Source organism: Labrus mixtus, chromosome 11 (assembly GCF_963584025.1).
Source record: "Labrus mixtus chromosome 11, fLabMix1.1, whole genome shotgun sequence".
NCBI classification, from domain to species: Eukaryota; Metazoa; Chordata; class Actinopteri; order Labriformes; family Labridae; genus Labrus; species Labrus mixtus.
In genome coordinates, this window is record NC_083622.1 from 4,259,491 (window position 1) to 4,278,809 (window position 19,319).

Genomic DNA, 19,319 nt, shown 5'->3' on the forward strand with positions numbered 1-19,319 from the left:
CAGGGGTCTAATTTATAAATGCTGCGTATGCACAAAACAAAAGAAATAAAGACTCTAAAACGGCCTGATGCCCACTATAAAACATAAACAGCAAGTATGAGGAAACTTTAGCTTTGTTGTTTGTCATCCTTTAGAAGGAATTTATGCTGAAATGACTAAAAAAGTAAAATAAAGTTTTATTATCTGGGTCTCATTGGGGTATGGCTTAGCTGTAAAGAGGCACAGCAACATGATCGCAGATGACCAAAACACCACAAAGACAACACCTTTGTTGCTCTTCAACTCAGACTTTTATTTGGAAGATATATTTAGTCAAACAATATGTAACAATATCAACAAATGCGACAGTATAATACTGATTAAATTACACTACAGGCTGATAAATAATAAGTTAATCTCCGTAAAAATACATCAAACAATCTCGGCATACAGTGAAGACAGTAAAGGCTCAGCCGCTTCATCTCACCCTGAAACCTCTGCTCCACCTTCATTTGGTTTTTTTCTGATAAAACACAACAGTTAGGAGCTATAGATGTGCGATAACATTAACGACCCCCGGCTCGTGCTGCTCCGATGCAATCTCTATGTTCACATTTGTGGCTTCAGAACATTCAAGTCACAGATAACTGCCACAATCTAGAATAAAGAAAAGAAAAGAAACATGATGCACTATGATGATTAAACCAAAGGCTCAGACTGGGGATGACTCTTGACAAAATTTGTATGCAGAGAAGGACCTCCACTCCCTGACTGCTGCACGTGTAAACAGAGGCAGGGATGATGGAGTAGATTTGTTGTTGCAAGGCAGCTCCCTCCTACTGGAAACCAGCTGCTCAGGTCAGGGATCAGACTGGGCAGGGGCGTCGAGGTGACACTGTAATGACAGCAGCTACCTGTAAAACACAAGCAGAGCAGACAACAGGCATCAATCACCCATATCCAAACCCCCCTCCCTCCTCTTGCTCAGAAACGCCGCCATCAGCCTCCACAAACCACACGGAGGATGTTGAACTCCTAACAAGAGCCTTTCCCCCCCGGGCCAGTTATTCCCTTTCATTTGTGAATTATTAATTGGTAAGAAACCAATTTGTTCTTTTTATTCTAAAAGTGTCACAGGTTGTGGGGAAGTAATTTATGATTGGTGGTCAACAGCAGAGTTTTAATTAAGTCCGGGTCAGGGTTTACGGTGCTGGAGATGGAAGTGGTTCATTAATCACCGGCTAGCAGACGAAGCCGCTACATGAAAGGCCAAAGCGCATCACTTTTATCTGGATTACAGTTAATAGTTTGCAACAGGAAACATGTAAGAGAATTAAGCCCTGCGCGGAAAGAGGATTTGAAAGGATCATGCGTGGCATTCAGTGAACAGAAATAGGTTGATACTGATCAAAATAAGGATTTATGACATCTTTATTGGCTTAACAATCAGCGTTTTTACATTTAAATTCTATAAACACCGGAGTGGTGCTGCACTGATTGAGTTCTACTTCTAATAAAAGGTAAATGTCAGCCATGGTTTATTGATACAAAACTTTTTTTTATTTGAAAAAAAAAGAAGAAAATTCCTTGAAATAAAAACATTTTAATTGATTTCATTAGAACCTGATTGTATTTGTTACACAGTTTTATCTACAGACATTTGTATAAACTATCCAGTACCCATTACTTTTTTTTGAGTTGACATGGGAAATCTACTTCAGACATCCTCAGAGCAGACAGAGGAATAATGCTGCATTCACGCTGTATCGGACACATCGGGAAAGTGAGTGTCCCAGTTGTAAAATGCACATGAACGCGCCTGCTCAAGTCTGAACAACAACTCAGAAACTCTGGGAAAAAAATGAGGTGCCTGACTTGCGGTCATATTCGTCATCACCTTGGGTGGCAAAATAGTTTTTTTTTTTAATGTTGAGACATAGACATTCACACATCTTCGTAGCAGCCACCGTTTTTATTGTAGTTGTGACAATATTCAAACTTTCCGAACTGAAATCATGTGAACGCGCTGAAGTCGGAAGAACTAATTCACAACTCAGAAACTGCAGCAATTCTTCAAAAATGTCCAGATTCTAAAGGTTTTTCATAGAATTTAGTCAGTAACAGAAACTCTTAGTCCTTAGTAAGCTTTGTGAATAGTAACCTGAACTGTAACCTGAATTTTATTGTTAACCATTTTCCCTCACCCTGCTGCCCACAGACTGGACAGCTGGTAGAGCAGCGCAGTGTGTCCAGTATTCTTTCAAATTTATCAAATCGGCTCAATATTACCTGGTTTATGAATTACATGCATTATGTTCTATTGGTATAAGTAGGAACAGTGAATGAGAACAGTTTGAACATGGTGACATGATTCTGACATCTGAGATTTTCTTTTTTGTTTTTACATATTTTCTCCAAAATTCATCCTGATGTGTTTGTTCTCATTGAAGACTTGACATCTCTTCGAGTTCAGGTCTGCAGTCAGTCAGTGAGACAATAAAGCTGCAGCATTCAGTATTTTTTAATCAATAAAGGGATCAACTACGGTGGCCCTGAAGGTTAACTGTAAAAACAATGTGAAAACACATTGCAGGCAAGACATGCAGGCAAGAAGCCACAGGTAAGATTCAAACCTGGGCTGCCCGCTTTGAGGACTGAGACTTCTGTGTTTGTGGTGCACGCTCTAAATGCCAACTTCCACCAGATGTGTTTTTTTTTTCACAAAATGTTTTTGCATTTTTGAAAATGTTAATTGTGTTTTTAATAACATTTTTGTATCGGAGAAACATTTTCAAATGTTTGTGTGTGTTTTGTGAAATCTTTTGTGCCTTTACTGAATTTTTTTTGACCTTCAAGAACACGGTTATCATCCTTCAACAGCTACAGAGATTTGCTCTATCATTCAATACAAAAAAAAAAAATTCATGTGAAGTTTCTTACACCCAGTGAATTCTATTTTTTGATTCTTCAGTCCATAACCTTTAAGAAAATCTTTCTGGAAATCACTAAAGGAGGCAACGTCTCATATTTTACCTGCCGAGGGCTACAACACACAGACACACACACACACACACACACACACACACACACACACACACACACACACACACACACACACACACACACTTTATTAAAGAGAGAGAGGTGCACCCAGACAAACTCAGGACATTTGTTTTACCCCTTTTTCATATGATTTTTATGCAGCAGTTATTTTCATTTTTTTATTGAATTTTAATTTAGATACTCTGGCAGTAAAAAGTAAAGAATATAAAAACTGAATGAAGCCAAATAAGAGAGGAATTCAAATTTGTTTCTGGTTGACTCAAGGGCTTCCAAACCCGGTGTGATAAAGAAAAGATTAAAATTGCATTAGGTGAGCAGAGCCAGGAAACCAAACAGTGGCTCATATTGCTTATTTCCTGGGAAAATGCAAACACAAATGTACTAAAATAAGAATACTTTTTAAAAGATAAAACTAGAGGCTGTTCCAATACAAAACAGTTGATGCTTATAATAAAAATGGACAACAGACAGTAGACAAAAAAAAAAATTCCTCAGACAAAAGCCTTTCCCTATTTTCAGCCACAGCTATCGTGGATCTGAGCCAGTTAGGGAGATTTAAGAAATCGACACCCGCCATCAGATCGAGCAAGCATCTCACAGATTGACAGAGAAAAGTGTGAGCATGAGGACGGGAGGATAGAGCTGGAGGAAGAGGAATAATAGAGAGAGAGAGAGAGCTGTAGGGGGAGGAAGAGTGATGAGAGGAGTATGAAGTTTGACAGGAGAATGAACATGACTACACTGCAGAGCTCGTCCATGAAAAGACCTAAGGCGTCCGTCAGATTGGTGATTTTGTGCCCGTCTGCACAATGTTCCAATCCCCCACCGACTGGAAGGACGCCAGTTTAAGGGGTGAGGAGGTGGATGGAGACGATTTATGTCATGGGTAGATCTGATTATATGTGTGTCTTTGTGTTTTTGGGTGTGTGTGTATGACGAGAGAGATGTAAAGATGGTTCTTTGTAGAGATCAGAGGCCATGGGGTGAATGGGTCTGCTTGGCTCGAACAGTCGAGACTGCATTGCCAGTCACAGCAACATCAAAGCTCTGTTTGCCTGCCACCAAAGAGCCCCCCCCCCCCCCCCCCCCTCCGCCATTTCCGGACAACACACACACACACACTCCAAGACCAAATTCACTCCTCAGTCCATTATGCTGCCGGCAACCTTCACCACTACTTGCTCCTTGTAGTAACCTTAACGTCGGCCTTGAAGACTCTCATCATTCATCATCTTATTTCAATCAGTCTTATATATTGTGTTGTATAGCCAGTATGTCTTGTTTCTACAGACTTCAATCATCCAATCCACCGAACGACACAAAACAAGAGAGATTTGGCAATTTTTTCATGGGCGCAACCCACATACTCAGCTCTGCTGCTTATCCCACAAATGCATGTTCCTTACAAATGGGGCACCATTTAAAAGGGAAATAAACAGGCTGTCCAATGGTATAAGATGTATTGTCAAGAAGCATTGTAACAACAAAGAAATAATCTAAAACAAAAAGTTTTTTTTCCACTTAAAAACTCTTGTCATGAAGATACATAATTGGCTTATGTGATATGTGTTTATTAACTAAAACTAGGATTCACTGTCTTAGATTTACACGTGTTATTTATTTTCAAGGTCCACTTCCTGATTCAGGATGTTGCTGGCTGAACCCAAAACTTCAGCAACAGGGACTCACAGACCATGAAGTGCGTTGCTGGTAAGTGTGTGAGTGGTTAGTGCTGTCACTGGGTGAAATCACAAGTGTGCTAAGGCTCTTATGTGGACTTTTCAATGGCAAATCGAGCACTCTCTGTGAGTCCATATATCTGCAGTCTTTCCTGTGGGACTGACCCTGAGTTAATTGCATGCTTGGTGACGTGAAGGGCGTGAAGTCGCGCCCCCAACGAATTGTAAACACGTGTGTATTGAAGCAGTATTGAAGTGATGAGAAAAGGCAAATCAGTTCAAGTGACTTGGTTTATTACTTTTGTGGTTATTTACAGCATGTTGAGAGTTGATTGTGTTTTTCAGTTTAATGTTCACAAGGTATCAAAATGTGTTTTTTTCTGACTTTTGGTTTGCTGAGATATATAAACAATTTGTTGAAAGAAATCCATATACTCGTTAGACGTTGTCTTATTTGAACAAGCATTGCTCTACCGGGTGTTCATAATCTGGACTGAACCAAATGGCACTTTGAGATGGGGGGAGGATCCAGTAGTTCAGCCATGGAAAAATCCACTATGGGCTTAAGAAGTATAAGGTTACTGTTCGTGTTGATGTATCAAAAGGAAAGATTGATGTGCACAATAATGTTGTTGATCTACTAAATAGCTTTAACAGTAACTACTATACACATACATGCGCCGTCGACGAAGCAGTGGGAGCAATTCGGGGTTAATGTCCTGCCCAAGGACACATCGGACGACCGACTGAGCCACAGCCGTTAGACAAGGATGTATTAAAAGCTATGGTTTGATTCGATCCAAACACCTTGTAGAGGCCTTTCTCAAACCATTCTGCATTTGTTCAAAGGCCAGCTTTTTTCTTGACAGACACTGTGGGGGCCGGACTTTAAAATATGCGTGCACATAGTAGACAGCTATCAAGCTCAATGTGAAGACGTTGGTGCCAGATGGGAAATGTAATTTCTCCCATTAACACTAATGCAAGTATTTCAGCGATGTGATTTTATTTTTATGTTTCTTGTTTAATCACCAGAAATTATTTATATTCTGGGGGCCGGATGGGAAAAAACAAAACTGGTATCAATTGCTCATGTGTTTTTTGTCACACACTGTACGCAGGATGAATTTATTGTATGACTTACCCTTTTGATTTTATGAATGCTGGGAGTTATGCATTATTAAGGGCTGATCTGACTGACAGGTGGGGCTGTTGTCGTTGTTTGCCAGGAGGCTTAAAGCCTGACTCAGCTTCAAGAAGACTAAAAGTTAGCTTTAGACAGCATTTCCAATATGTGACCACCTACTTGGATGTCAAAAGTCCTCTTCAAAAGCCAATGGATGACGTCACTGAGACTACGTCCATGTTATATACAGTCGTTTGTTTATAGTCATACACAGCATACGAGATAAGACATTTAGTTGTTTCTGCTTCAGGGCTTTGTAAAAAATCAGTTCATATGAATTACTCTTGTATGATGCGTATCTTGTTTTCCAAGGAAATAACATTTCCTAAACGTGTTTCCTAATGAGAGTTAACAGACAGAATCACGACAGTAAAACTAGTTCACAGATAATTCACATTAAAGGAGCTCTGAGAGTTGTTGATTTACATCATCATCAACTAAACACTGCCCTTTTTTATGGAGCTCAAACTAGCTTTAAAGACACACTATATGGCAAACAACATCAAACAAACATCATGAAGTCCACTGCTAAATGTCTCAAACTATATCTGAGTACATTTGTTTCCAGAGTGTAGATGACAAAGTTATAATCTTGTCTGCATCAGTACAGACTCATTCACTGAGACAGAATTGTCCGGCCACATTACCAGAGCTCAGTGTGCCGGTGCAAGAAGCTAATAGCTCAAATCAATCACAGCACGAATGTGATCCATGGCACCTCCATTGATTGTCAGTCAGCAGCAGGATGAATCGCATTTGTGTGATGTTGGATGGAGACTGAGCCAACGTAGTGTCAGTGGGGAGTGAAATGTACAGAGCTCCTTACAGGACAGAGGGATTTATAGGCGAAGGTGTAGTATCGATCATTGATAAGTCAAGGTGTTGAAGGGTTTAAAAAGAGTGACAAAAGCAAAAGACTCCATGTAGTGCATTTCATTGTTAAGCAGGTGTTTTTTTATTTAATTATGCAGCCCAAAGTGGATTTGATTCTCGTTTCTTTGAAGTATTTTATACCAAAAAAAAGGTATTTTCTTCAATTTGGAAAGTCTGTTGGTTCTCCTTGAGTTATAGTCTTGCATTGAAACTCCACCGTTATGCCTCCTACTAGCAGCGTCCCTGAGGGGGCGTGGCCGTCTCTCTTTCCCCACATGGTGGCAGGGCTAATGGTTTGACAAGGAAGGAAGCGCCTTTCCGGTCACTAATGAACACAGAGCCGAGAAAAACGAAACCATAGAGACTTCTCTCTTTTTTAGAAAGGTATAACTCACTTCTATATTGAGTTAGGATGTATTTGCTACCTGTTATATTAATGTTTAAAATGTTGCATATCATAACTCTTACCATTCTATATTATTATATTATACACAGTTTCCCCCATGTCATTAGATTCCCTTTAGATGTGGTTAACCACCAATCAAATGTCAAAAGTTCTTCTCTAGGGAACAACTACGGACTTTTCTACAAAAACAAACATCCTCTTAGATGACTCATTTCTGTAGAACTTTGTTTTACTCAACAAGAATTCAGTGATTTTTTTCTGACAGTGACATCATTTCATCATGAGTCTGGTTTTACCCGAGCTGTCTGTCTCTTCAAAGGAAGTTGTTTCTTGCCACTGTAACTTTGCTAAATGTCGCTAAGTGCTGTGCTGTGGTGGATTAACGTTGGGCCTTTAATAGCAATGAGTAAGGTCTTTACCTGCTCTTATGAAATATTCAATAAGAAAGAGTTAGGTCTTTTACCAGTGTCTCGAGATAACACTTGTTATGTATTGGCGGTATACAAATAAAGATTGATTTATTGATTTTTTTAAACTGTTTCAACAATCTGATCCCGTCCTGTGGCAGTCCTCACACGATGAGATCCAGAGTTAAGTCCTCCACTGGAGCATGACACTCATTCCACCTGTTAAGGTAATCAGTCAGCTTTAGGTAATCTCCCATCTTCTTGAAAGCTGTTAGCAGTGCATGCTGGGAGCTGGGCAGACAGGCAGTAGAGTGTTCTGCCTGTGCTCTGCAGTGGAGGGATGGCGTTTGATTTGATTGGGGATTAAAGGTCATGAAGAAGTATTTAGACGCCGCTGCTCAACTTCTGGCTAATCATTCCTCTACAGCTGTGAGTCGGCGGAGTCGGCATGCGCTCTCAGATCACCGTTGTCACACTGTGTTGTCTCCCACTCTGCGGTGACAGAGCCTTATACCCACCCAGCCAGTAATCCCCTGCAGCAAAGTTTGGTGTAAGCTGACAGCACGGAAAAAAGATAAATAAGGATTTTCATTTTTCACCCCGTAATGAAAAATTGCATTGCACTTTTCTCTCTGCGCTGTGTTTATCTGTAATACACTTTGAGATAGTCCCGTGCTGTAATTTCACACAATGCACAAAAAACTTTCCACCTTTTTGGTTTTTTTCACACTCGAAACAAATGAAAACTATTTGAAATCATTATTCCTAACTTCCAAACTACAACAGACATGTAGCGTCTGCTAAGCTACTTCAGCAGTGCCAGAATGAACAAGTAACACATCTATAAGCACAAGAAAAGTTCTCCCACTTAGAGAAGAGAGATGGAGGACGTCAGTGACAAATGTCTTGCATTAACTTTGTTGTTTATTTTTCCCCCGGAAGATGTGAAATAACCCTATTAAATCAAGTAGTCACTTGGCCATTAATCTCAATGCAGCTGACTAGTCCCTCAAAGCTAATGGGGTTTAGAATTTGCATGAGGCGAGTTTACCCACAAAGCTTCGCCTAAGAGGATTGCTGTTCAGACAGAGAGCTTATTGTCACACTTGTTCATAGACATGGATTAACGATACCAGGCCTAAAGAAGTCCAATAACTGTGGCAGCAACTCACAAGTTCCCCTTCACTGGGCTCAGATCTCCGTTTCAAAGGGACGGGGATCAGACTGTCTGCTGCATGCTTGGCATAATACCTCATATTTGTTTAACGTCGTCAAATATTTGTCCAGAGCCAGTTTGTTAAGCATTAATCTTCCTCTAAAGTTAAAAAAAGAAAAAAGAAAGCCAAATACGGGGGCGACTTTCCACATCTCTGTTTCAAACGATTCTCCAAAAACTTCTCCTCCTGTTCCCTAAATATCAATTTCTCTTTTCAATATTTATTTTTCCGCCATATCACCGCAGCACGGCAGCGCTCCTGAATTCCCGCTCCGTGTTGTCAACTTAGCTTTTTACATCATTTGAATAAGCCTCTTTCAGTGCGAGCGAGTGCGCTGTGTTTCATCGAGACTAAAGCAGCTTTGGAGTCTAAATATAACATCCACTGCATTAATTCTTTAATATTTATCAGAGGATGGGGGGGGGGGGGGGGTATATCCGTGTTTAAAATTCATCAGGAAGACATGAAACAAATACACAAGTTGTGCTCAAGTTCCGACACAACTTGATCAACACGCACAAGCGCTTAGACTGCACCCCCCCCCAGGGCAGCACAAATCCCTGAACAACAACCCGAAGAAGAAATAAAACTCTCTGTCTGTGCTGTCTGCCGCTGCCCACATTGTGTTTGCCGATCCAGTGTGATTTACGATAGCAGTCTGAGCACTGACTCACTTGTTTGATAGCTGCTCACAAGACTGACAACAGGCTGTTATGAGACTACATGAGAGTTGCAGTTTATTCCCTTGTGTACAGTGTTGTGTCAGGGATGTGTGGCACATTACAGTCACACTGAAATACAACTCTGTTGAGGTGCCAAATGACAAAGTAAAGCACACACAGGGTTTGAACCAGGCAACAGAACTGACTCAAAAAGTGAATACTTTTGGATTTTTGTCCTATTGTGATGTCATTTTTAAGGTATCTTCAATTTTTTAATATCCCTACAACCTGCATGTACACAAGCCAACATGTATGTAAGTCATTATGCTCTCTGAGGACTTAAACTTTTCCACCTAATGTTTCCATTAATTTAGTATATCTTTATATTTCTGTGCTGAGAGCAGACTGTGATGTCTGTTTCCGGCTGCACTGGCTCCTCATTGGCCCCTCACTTGTCAGCTGCCCGCTGATACAGCCTCTGATTGGTCCACAGGCCGAAACGAGATGGCAGCCTCCGTGTTTGCCAAGTGAGCTAACAGAAGTTACACTATTTCGCTAAAATGTACAAATAAATCATCACGGGTTACCTTCATTTTTGGGAGGATAGTCACTGATTACACACTGGTCCTCTCAGTGGGATAAAAAAAACGACTGGATGTGACAGAAACGCAGACTTTTTCACTGGAAAGCCGCCGATGTGACAAAGCGACGGGAGCTTACAGTAAGTTGCTACGTCGTACTGATAATGAAAACAGAATGTTTCAATATTTGAAATTATAGTCTTACGGTTATCTAAATCTGGGAATCAAATGAGTGCAAATAAAAGTTCTTCATGATCTAGACTTTTAGATCCATGGTTTAAATAAGTGCTGCACTGCCACACCAGCGTGGTCTGAAACCTCGACGTGGAGGTGAGGCAGCTTCAAAGTTGTCATTCGGTGAAATACAATGCTTCATTTTTTTTTTTTTTAAAGAATAATGCAGAAGTTAATGTACAATATGACTCTCTGATGTCCAATGATATCCAGATAATGTGACAACATTTGTACTTCTCAGGAGGTCTTTGTTCTTTGTGACGGTAACTGGTCACAACTCATTTAGCAGGCGTTATATTTCACTCCTTAAATGCAGTTTCATTCACACACTCCAAAATATTGCTGCTGGCTTTGGTGATGTGGTTGCCCGCTGACGTCAGTCAGATCAGCTTCACCTGTATGATTAGCTTGAAGGTAGAAGTTCAAACTCAAAGTACTTTAGATGTATTTTAACTCTGACATTTGGTGCATGTCACTTTTGACATACCGTGAGCCGTGTGGGAAGTTTTTTTTAAGGTGAAATGAACAATTCAGAGGCACAGTGGGGTCGATATTATCTAACACCGCAGCAGCAGGAAGTGATGCAGTGCCACAAAATGAACCAAAAAACATGTCATGAATGTGATTAATCAAAATGTACACGTTCACTTTGAACCTCAATTGCGTCATAATTTACACATTAACATTGACAGCCATGAAATTACTAAACATCAATGCTCTCCTGCAACCAAATCAAGTCATCTCCTGCTGGTTATTGATTGTCATAAACTTTAAAAGAAGTTATCAATGAACATGCCGCACATGTTGCAAGAGACAGAAGACTAAGGTCTCTGCTGCAAAAAAGGGATTTCCAGAAAATATTTTTGTTTTGTTTTTAATAAACCAACTAACACACAATCATGTTAAACATGACCCACGGCCGTATTATGGCAGCCATTCATTTTACTTGGTTAATTTATTTGTTGCCATACATGATGTAATGTAGTGCTGTTATAATAGAATTATCAACATGACGCAGAAGAAAGCAGTCTCAGCTGTCAGATGCTAAAATTACTAAGTTTCTTTGTGTTCTAGTTTTTATTGAAGATGGCGGTTGCATTCTCATCATGGTCACAGATTTGAGTCAATACAGAATCAGAGGACAAGTGAAAACCAAGCAACTACTCAAAACATCAAGAGAAAGACACAGCAACCACAAGTGTGTGCAGAGAGATTGCTGAACAATCTTGGGTACACTTTGTAACCAGGCTGGTTTTGCTGTCGTGTAAGCACTTAAAGTAAGTATAGCTGCGTCATTGAGCTAAACACATGAATAAGAACGGTGCTCTGATTCATACTAAACTGCTATTTCAGACTGTTGCATGAGCAGCCGTTTCTGTTTGGGTTCCTCCTAAAGGCCACAACTCAAAGCATTTTACATTCACTTTATACATCGCAAACATCCTGCTGTGTAGTCACATATTCAGAACTCTAAACAGCAAACCAATCAATTCCATTTCTACAGAGCTCAACAGCGACCGCCCACTTTTTCGGGGAGTAAATTTCCCCATTAAAATTCTCCATTGACATTTCACAAAATCCTTAAATCATGAGATTGAAGCCTGGAACCAAGACAACCAGCGACCCCACTACTCGTGGCTGTAGTGCATTTGATTTGGCGCCAAAACTGAAAAGATGCAAAGGTACAAGACTGTGTACAACATTTCCAGTTCAGAGTCAAGGAACTACACATCCCATAATCCATTGCAAATGATAAAACAGAACTTTTGCAGTTGTTATCGTGTTGTAATATGTCGTAGTTAGTATTTTTGAATAAATAAATTACAATCACTGCGGCATAACAAGGTTATTAGTACATTTCCTGTTAGCTAACTAGTTAGCCAGCCTGCAAGCTAAGCAATCGGTTCACATCCGGCGCCGAGGGGGGAAACATTGCCATGGTAACAGCGAGCACCACCCTAATCCTACAGTAGCACGCATACTGCATAGCCAAGTAAATGAACAATAACGTCAGCGCCGCGGCTGGTTGTGTACCCAACGCAAGGTTAAACAGCAAGTATATCTCTGATTTAAAGCAACATTATGGACATCGGTTTGGTGTGCTTTGGGGGTCAGCCATAAGGTCTCTGAGTCCTATTGCACTGTCCTTCAAAACACATAGTGTACTGGCATTGCCAGTTCGGTGGTCAATGTGTAAAAGTCCTGTCCAATGTTTAGTCTAATCCGGCTTCTTGCTCGGTCACTCTCTTTCTCTTCTTAGCTTCATCCGTCACCGTCCTCTTCTGTCTCTTTGCCTCAGTCTTTGTATCAAACTCACAAACTGGCTTCTTTTTAATTGAAGGCTAGTGTGTGAACTAGTGCCGTAAAGCTGTACGTACTTCCCGTGAGAGAACGGCGGCCCGCTGCCAAAGTAATGTAGTGCTGGAAGAAGGCGTACGGGATCTCTGTGGAAATGTGATGGACACCATCATCATCCCTATTGAAAGTTATTATTAGCCCGACTTTGAAACTACTATTTGAAGGTTGAAAAAACGACATCTTGTTTCTTTTTTTTTAAGATTTATTTTTGGGATTTTTGTGCCTTTAATGGAGAGATAGGACAGTGGATAGAGTTGGAAATCAGAGAGAGAGAGAGAGAGAGAGTGGGGAATGACATACGGGAAAGGAGCCATGGATTCAAACCTGGGCTGCCCGCCTGGAAGACCACAGCCTCCATACATGGGGGCGCACGCACCAACCACTGCTCCACCAGCGCCCCTGACATCCTGTTTCTTTAAGGTAGTGATGAAATCAGTATTTTAATAAATACAGAGCTATGATCGACTCTTGCTAACGTTTTTTAACCATTGATATTCGATTGGTTTTACTTTGGTTTTGAAAAGAACTATCTTTCCAGTCAAGGTAAACACTGTTGGAGTTTAATAACTGTATACTTGTTTTACACTGTTGCTATAAGACCAAAATACTGACAGCTCTTTGAATAACATCGTTTGTATTATGGATCTCTACGATTACATCTGTATGTTTGCTATTATACTTTCAAAACCACTTACGGCCACTTGTGAGGGCATAACACTTTAGGTTTATTAAAAATGTATGTATACTCATCACATTTATTGTGTATATGTTACCGTTAGGGAGCACTAGCCTCATGACATTACGCCTTAGGAGCTGGAGTTCCTCTGAATGAGATCGTTTCCCCATGAAATGTGAAGTTGAATACATACTGCTTTAGTGTTTCCTTTTATCTTGATAGAGTTATGAGTTATCTGCTATTTGTTTCAGCAAGTAACAGGTGAAAAAATGTGCGTTGAAAACTATTTTCCATCACAATGTGAGTGTCAGTGTAGAAAATAGTAGTATATAACTTTAAACAGGGACCATAGTGTCTCCCGTACTCCCAATTTCCACAAACTCTGCGCCGCGGTCCGTCAGCGCACTACGCTGCAGTTTGCTGCCAATCTAGTTAATGCTAGATGTTAATTAACACTACGCTCAGCTCAGTGTCCAATAGGCTGCAAGTCTTTTTTCAACAGAGTACGCTGCAGGCACGCGTCAAGCCGGACAGGAAGTCGGACAAGGAAACACACAATTTACTGACTCAAGATCGTATTTTTCATCACTTTATCAACATTGCATCAAAACAGACACCAAATAAACAACAAATAATCCTCAGAAAAAAACAAAGCAACATGTGGTTAGAACGTTTTTCTCTTTTTTCCCGCTTTACTGAACAGCTGTTTATGGATACGCCGTGTTTCGACGAAGCAAAACTGTAGTAGTATTATCCTTGCAAACCTGATCTTAGCTAGCATGTAATAAATTAGCCTCTCCAATGTAGCCATATAGCGAAGGACTATAGACAACTGTAACAGTAAATTACACAGACGCATACTCCACATGCAAACATTTCATCAGATGCACGTTCTCCATGAGGGGGCGCCAACAGCACTGTTTAATTTACAACAGTGTAGTTGCACTCAGAGACATCAGACGGCACCAAAGCTCACCAATCCTACATATTAATACTCTACATTCTGTCATGACTAGACAGCTTAAAAAGGTTAAAGGTTACATTAAATATGTTTTTCTTTCTCATGAGCACCTTTTAAAAAAAGTCAAAGCTTCAACAGGTTAGTCTGCAGACCACTGGGTCACAGTGGATCCCCTCTTATAGACGATACAGTCCTGGATGTTTTGTGTGAGCGGTAGTTACTAAAGCAACATGACATGTGCGCAACTTTCCCTTTTTATAATGAATTGAGGTGTTCTTCCATTATCCTTCGTAATCTCTGATACTTGTGTGAAACCAGGTGTGTAGTGAGTCAAATCCTATGCTTTGTTTAAATCGGCTTTGTGTAAGATCTATGAACAGAACCGTCTGAATGCTGTCTTTGATTTGTGGTCGTATCATTAGGGATCAAACTCTGCACTCTGCAACTGAACTCAACTGAAAGGTATTGACTTCTCAGAAGAGCATTGTATATTCTGTTGATCACCGAGAATTATGATAAATGACAACAACAAGTAACAAGATATATTTTTGGAGGAAAGTGGAAATGATTCTCAAAACATAAGAGAATGAACATTAAAATGCAGTGGGTATAGAACTCCATATTCCCCTTAAAAAGCAGTTCATAGATAATGTGCAGGACAGGTAATCAGCTGTTTGCATGACAACTTAGACTAAAAAAAAGGCTGTATCTTATGTGCTCTGTTATTCTTCTATACGTCTGTTTCCTTTCAGAAAGTGAGTCACTTCTCTTAAAAATGATGTGGTACACATGACTGTTTAGATTTCAACATATTTGAATGTGCATCCTGCATTGTTTCATTATGCATCCTGTGTTTTTGCCGCAGGGCGCACACTGATTTCAAATGGAAGTTGAATAAATATCTATAAGAAGATAACCTGACTTCTACCTCAGTAGACATTTTTATGGTGAGTGTATGGTCTTGATAGTTTAAAGTCTTCTTTAAATGACCAATATGTAAGATATGTACTGAATTTAATCATAAATTGACCTTACTTTAACATCAGACATTAAGGAAACATGCAATGTTGAAGTGCTGGCTTCTCTGACAACAATGCAGCAGCCAGTATGTCCTCCTTCTAACTTTAGATTATGGTGCAGAATTGTTTGTTTTTGTATGCCATATGGCCACTTTGGACGCCCCTCGATTTGCCAGGCAAACGTCAAACCAACAGGTGCTGCAGCGATGGAAGCAGGCAAGAGAACTGGTTCAAATAGAAGTGATTGTACCAGACCTAAAAGCCTCTGCATGTTTCTAATAAGCTTCAAGACCAGACACATGGTAAACTAGAATAAACATTGGAGATGCTTTTGGAAAATAGAGAGAGGTTAGAGCTCAGAAAGGTTTCAAGACCAATGCGGAACTGGCTAAACACTGAAGCTTCAGTGTAACCTGCATGCACATCGACTCTAGGGATTAGGGTGCGGGTGGAGACAGCTCTCTATAATGTTTTGAATTTGGACTGCAGTACCAATTTTAAACACCAGATGTCAGAGTTACATATTGCTCCTTTAATACAAAATTAGATTAATTAAAAAAGTTATGGTGCCATTTCGAGTTAAATAAACAAAATGGTATGCTATAAGGCATTACTTTGTTTTTGTTTTTTTGTTTTTTTTAAAGATTTATTCTTTGGCTTGTTGTGCCTTAATTGTAGAGATAGGACAGAGGATACAGTCGGAAATCAGGGAGAGAGAGAGAGAATAGGGAATGACATGCAGGAAAGGAGCCACAAGCCGGATTCGAACCTGGGCTGCCTGCTTGGAGGACTACATCATCCACACATTGGGCGCTCCACCAGCGCCCCCGGGCATTACTTACATGACAAGCTACTTCCACATTAGTGTGTAAACCAGAGCTGTTTTCACACATGCACTCCTGGAAACTTCTAGAAAATGTCATGACAGGCTGTCCCTGGAATTTTACTGAGTGGCTTTTTCACACATGTCCCACATAGTGTAAAGTTTCCCCAAACGATGGGAGGGAATGCTCTCAGGAGACATATACTGTATTTAAATAAAAACATTTGAAGAAATGTAAAAAGGTGCTTGTATAACTCTCATCGCCCCATTATTTTGACTCAAAGCTGGGGTTGGGACTGAGGTGACTTAAGATTGGAAACCCAGAGGGGAAATGTCTTAGTTGTAGCTATAAATAAGTGAAGAAAAGTAGCACAATTCAAATGTACTTATCGTAAAATCGAATGGCTCATTATTTTCACCATTAAAAGGGAGAAAGTGTTGTTTTATTTTCTCGGCTGTGGCTCAAAGAGAACAGGAAACCCATCAGCAACGACACAATGAACAAAGTGTTTAAGCACATGGCGCTGACATGCATATAGAGAAATCTCACTCCCCAAATGACTTTGTAAACAAGATGTGAGGGCACTGCCAGTAACATAATTCGTATAGGAATAAGTGTCAGGGTGCAGTTATTGCATTATTTAGAGTGCCATAAAGCGCCAGGCTATTGATTTCAGAGCAGAAGCAGCTCTGCAGTTATTTCTGTCATCGTCACTCTCATTAAACTGATGTACGGCGCCCGGCTATCCTCCTTTCTGCCTCTCCTGCTTCTGTTCTCCATCGCTTTTTCTCACCCTTTCTTTGCACTCTGGCTGGAGGTCGGTTCAGGAAATAAAAAAGCCAGGAACACACTTGTTGCCTTGAACAGCTTTTTAAACTGTGTGTGTGTGTTTGGATCGTCGTGAAAGACGCACGTGACCGTCATGGCTGTTAACAGATTCACCAGTAAAACGCTTTAGAATCTTAAGCCATGCGAGAGCTCTCATTCAGGGCACAATAAGTTTCATCTGACAATGCTTCCAATGTTGACGTTAAGAACATGAAACTCAGGTCTATTGTTTTAGTACTTGAATCTCAAGATCCGTATCGGGACCACTTTTTTTTTAAGGTTTTGGTCTCATCCTCAGACTGGGTGGACTGAGGATTTTAAATCAAGACCACCACTGATAGGCTATGTTTCTGTCATTGCTGTGATTAGAAGGAAAACACCCCTTCCTTAATTGACGAATAATTTCAATTCATTAATAATTTATTTTTATCCCTCGGTTACGGCTGCATCTTTACCGTAGTTACGATCTAAGTGAGTGACACGCCCCCTGTTTTTTTTTTTTATTGATATTTATGGTCTTGGTCTTGTGTCAGATCAGCATAATAGGTTAACTTTAAACATTGTGCAATGTCTGTGAGCAAAAAAGATTGACTTTCTCAGGAGCTGATGGACGAATTGGTTCATCTTATCACTAAATTGCAACAAGTCTAATTTTTTTAAATTTATAAACAAAGAGCTTGCATGGCATGCTCCAACCTCCACCTCAGCGGCAAGGAAGTGTGGACAACAGGTTCAATACAAAGGAGAAATCTTGCCTGCATATCATCCCATATGCTCTTTTGTAAAGCGTCTTGAGATAATAGTTGTTATGAATTGGTGCTATACAAATAATGATTGATCGATTTGGTTAGGCCTCATAGTGTGCGTGGCTGTGCGCAACGTTAAATGTTTTAACCACCACCAGGGACAATCGGGGACCCTAGACTTTAACACCGTTATCTTGGGGGTAACAGGCTGAAGTTCTTGCTGACTCGTCTCTGTATCTGTTCACATCGATTCTCGGTCCTGGATGATGATGCCCTCTCTTAAAGTAAACTGGACTGGTTTTCTAATGTAATAAAAAGTATTTCAGAGGAAGGGATGTCAAACATTTCATAAATTAAAACATTTATGCATGGCAATAACATTTTATGAAGAAGGCCAAAGTGTTAATGTTTGTGTTTCTTCTGCAAAAATCACTTCATTTAATTAAAAGGTCGGGGAGTCTTTGCAGAGAGATCAAGATGTTTTAAACTCCACATTGTTTCATGGAGCCAGTGTTGCCAGATGAAAAATACAGTAGTATCGTATCGCAGCTTTAAAATGATCTTATTTTACTTTAAACTACATGTAAAAAATACCAGACGAGTCATAAATACCACACTGAATGGCAAAACTACTGTATTCCCTGCACTGTATGGAGCTGAGGCAACATGTGTTCATTCTGATCGATACTTCAGGAAATGACTGAATGACTGAAATGACTATTTATTAGTACTTATTGTGCTGTGTAAGGTAAAGTTCAGACTCTAGATCCAGTGCTAATATTTATGTTTTCATTTTACTATGTATATGATTTATGAGCTGGGATATTAAAAGCTCCACGCTGGCCAAAGTATCTGTCTGCACAGCCTGTACTCTGTGTAGAGTAAACAAATTAACATTAAAGACTGCAAACTCTGACATACTGCACTGCTTACAAAACCCAAATAGAGCCTTTAAAATAGATTGCTGCTTTTTACAGAAACATACATGATTGGTACGAGTAGAAGACGGGGTTTGTTTTCCCATTATAACACATCGGACAAAATTCCAATCCTCTTACATTCAGAGAGTTTCATTTTAAAAGCCAAATTGTTTTCGTTTCACAACAGTCCATATAATGATCATGACTGACTCCCAAATTCCAAATACTCTCTACGCGCAGCTGTCCATCAGCGCCGCACAGTACAACACCGTTCTCTGCCACTCTTGTCAATGATTGTGTTTCCATAGCGAGCACCGGAGTACGCTGCAGGCACGTGTCAGGCCAGAAAAGAACAGAACAACCCGGACAGGAAGTCAGACAAAGAAACGCACAAGAGCGTCTTGTCAATTTCAAAATAAAACACAGAATATGGATTCACGATTGTATTTTTGATCACTTTGTCACTATATAAATATAATAGCCGTCACTCACAGCTACAATGTCAGGGGTAAGAAAGACAGAGTGACAGAGAAATCGTCTTGAAAAAACGCGATCAAGAGTACGCTAATTAACCAACTGCGTTAATCTACTGCTGTTGATCTATGTTAACAGCTCATCAGTAAATCAGAGTCCTTAAAAACTGTCCAACAGATTTCACAAAACAATCTGTGAAATCAATTCTTATATGTTGAAACATTTT

At 40.1% G+C, this 19,319-nt stretch overlaps 1 protein-coding gene across 1 annotated transcript in view; it reads right to left on the reverse strand.

The window, feature by feature from the left end:
* Window positions 1–277: 277 nt before the first annotated feature.
* Window positions 278–19,319, reverse strand: part of tsnare1 (T-SNARE Domain Containing 1) — a 154,276-nt gene continuing 135,234 nt past the window's right edge. The window contains exon 12 of the mRNA XM_061049657.1: window positions 278–893. The gene's annotated coding sequence lies outside the window, so the exon portion shown is untranslated. The remainder of the gene's footprint in view (window positions 894–19,319) is intronic.